This window comes from Apis dorsata, unplaced genomic scaffold, assembly GCF_000469605.1.
Source record: "Apis dorsata unplaced genomic scaffold, Apis dorsata 1.3 scaffold_113, whole genome shotgun sequence".
Taxonomy (NCBI): Eukaryota; Metazoa; Arthropoda; class Insecta; order Hymenoptera; family Apidae; genus Apis; species Apis dorsata.
In genome coordinates this window covers 246,147-248,972 of record NW_006263408.1, presented here as the reverse complement: position 1 = coordinate 248,972, position 2,826 = coordinate 246,147, and the positions used below count along the sequence as shown (strand labels likewise).

The 2,826-nt window shown below is 21.5% G+C and overlaps 1 protein-coding gene across 3 annotated transcripts in view; it reads left to right on the top strand.

The window, feature by feature from the left end:
- Positions 1-2,826, top strand: part of LOC102676412 — a 77,780-nt gene that overhangs the window by 29,538 nt on the left and 45,416 nt on the right. Inside the window, exon 4 of one of the 3 annotated variants that reach the window (XM_031508917.1) lies at positions 1,822-2,113. The exons of the other annotated variants lie outside the window; for them this stretch is intronic. The gene's annotated coding sequence lies outside the window, so the exon portion shown is untranslated. Of the gene's footprint in view, positions 1-1,821; positions 2,114-2,826 lie in introns of those variants that run through there. 3 annotated transcript variants of the gene reach the window in all.

The window sequence follows — 2,826 nt, the reverse complement described above, 5'->3', positions numbered from 1 at the left end:
AAAAAAAAAAAAAAAAAAAAAAAAGAATTCAATAAATTATAATCTAAAATTACATAAATTTTTTTATTATTTTTTTATATAGCATTATATAGCATGCTAAAATGAATTCCATAAAATATAGTTCTATCGATTTTTCTTAAGACAGAATTTTTAAGGATAGATAAATGTATTTTTATAAATAATTTTAATCAAAATAAGAAACATGTTTGGATTACAAAAAAACTCATATTTTATAAATAATTAATGCATTAATATGATAATTTTTGCATAATTTATACATGCTTTTATATATATAATCACATTTCTTTTTCATATTAAATGACATATTAAATACTGAATATTTATTGGATTTATTTGAACTGAATTAAATTTAATTAAAAAAAATTTTTTTCTTTATTTTTTATGATTTTTGATTTGTTATATGATATTTTATCGATCTTTTAGTATCTTTCTCATTGAATGTCGCTTATTATTAAATTAACACTTACACTATTAAAGTTATACATCAACTTCAAATTCAACTAAACATCAATTTGATGTTAAATGTGAAGAAAAATAATTTGGCATCCATAATTTAATATGATTTCATTCACTTGGTTTAAATATTTTTACGTGTGAATTTTTGTAAAAATTGAAATATTATAGTTTATGGAACTTTTTATTTCATAGATATAGCAAAACGAATTAAAAGGAACTGTTTATATATGAATGTTGGACAAATAAATAATGGAAAATATAAAGAAACAAATAAATAAATGTTTAAAGTGCAATGGTTGAATATTTGAACATTTTATTGTAAATATTTAAAAAAAGTTGCACATTTCGAAAAGTATTGTGTTTTTTATGATTTTATGCTAATATTTTTTTGTTCAGAATAATAAATATAATAAAAAATATTAAAATTTCATTAAAAAAAGATTCAATTATATATTGCAAATGTATTTCTGTAAAAAAATTTCATAGTATAATTAAATATAATAAAAATAGATAATTTATTAAGTAATGCAAAATTTTTCTCTACAATTTTTTCTATCTGAAAAAGAATTATAATTCAACTTAATTTTAAATTCATTTATAATTAAGACAAAATTGTATAAAACAGTTAAAAATCTTTATGAAAATTTTTCTTATAATATAAATGTACTTTCTAAATATAAACATAATAATAAAAAAATAGAAATAAAGTTATTGATGCCGAAGAAATTAAAAATCATGTAAATATCAATAATATTTGTTTTATAATTATATAATATTTTTTTTTTAGAAATATAATTCATAATACAACAAATATAACAAATGATAGTAATAACAATCTTATTTTTATTATAGAGTTTCAGTTTATCAGTACTTTCTATATTACTACTTTTTTTATACAAATCTTTGTAGAAATAAAATATCAAAACACTAAAATTCCGAAATTCATCGACAAAAAAGTCAAAGAAAATTTTCAACAATGTGTCACTTGCCAGAAAATGTCAAGTCTATTCCAAGAAACAAATTCGGCTCTCTCTTTTGTTAAATTTCTAACGCTACGCTCCCTTCGGTCTTGAACTGTTTCTGCTTAAACTTTAAATCGCGTGAACCCAAGGGGAATAAGAGGGCGGCCGCTTGAAAAATAAATAAAAGCTGTAGCGACGCGTTGAAGAAGGCCACTGTGAGGGGTGCATAGGCAAGAGAGTTAGGTGTTTGTCAACGGTTCTTAGTACTTAATTACCTTACATGAAAGGAGTCTGCAGTTCTTTTAGCACTCGACTGAGCTCCTGCGTGTTATCATCCCCCTATTTCTCTCTCTCTCTCTCTATCTTTCGTCTCGTTCAACAGTCTTGAATGCTACCCAACCCTTTCGTCACCTGCGAGAGTTTAGATGCCTAATCTGATGAATGAGATATATGTTCACTTCTCGACATGCACGCATTTCCTCGTGAATAGGAAAAGGAGAAACTGGGAAAAATCTGGGGATATACCGTTTATGATATTTGCACAGATCTCGAGTATTATTTTTAAGTAAATGGAATTGAGATGGAAAAAGCTGATTTAAATTCAAGGGAGAGGAAAAATTTATTTTCTTAAGGAATTTCGAATCTTTGAGTGGTATTGATTTTCTTGGATTTTAATCTATGAACTTGACTGATTATTGATTGATTATTATGTATCTAATAATAATTAATAGTTTACTACTTTTATATGTAATATAGAATATTTCATATAGAATATTAAATTAAAAATTATTGTATGAAATTTAAAAATTTTAAATAAAATAAATATTATAAAATAATTCATTTTTTTTTATTGTGGCTAACTTTATGTTAAGAACTAATAACTGTTAATATGTTCTTTCGTCATAATTTTTTTGTTCATACTTTCTTTGTTATTAAATGATAAATTTTAAAATTCAAATTAAAATATTTCCTAAAATAATAACTTTATATTATAAATGATAAAAAATAAATAATTAATTTTTTATTATAAAAAAATTAATAATTATAGAAATATAATAATTTAATTAGTAATTTTTTATAAGGAATAATAATTTGTATTGATTAATTTATTAAAAAATACATAATTTCATTTAAAAAAAAATTTGACCTATGTTCTTGTCATATCCTTAGAGATATTCACTAGCAATTATTTTTTTTATCAAATAAACAATTTATATTAGCAATTTAAAGTTGTTATGCTATGAAATGAATTTATCTTGTATGTAATATTTTTTTTTATTATACAAAACATATTGTTAAATTAAGATAATATGGATTTCTCATATTTGTTTATTTTATGTGTATTATTATTTTGATAGGATTGCAAAAAATAGAATTCGTCTAATAT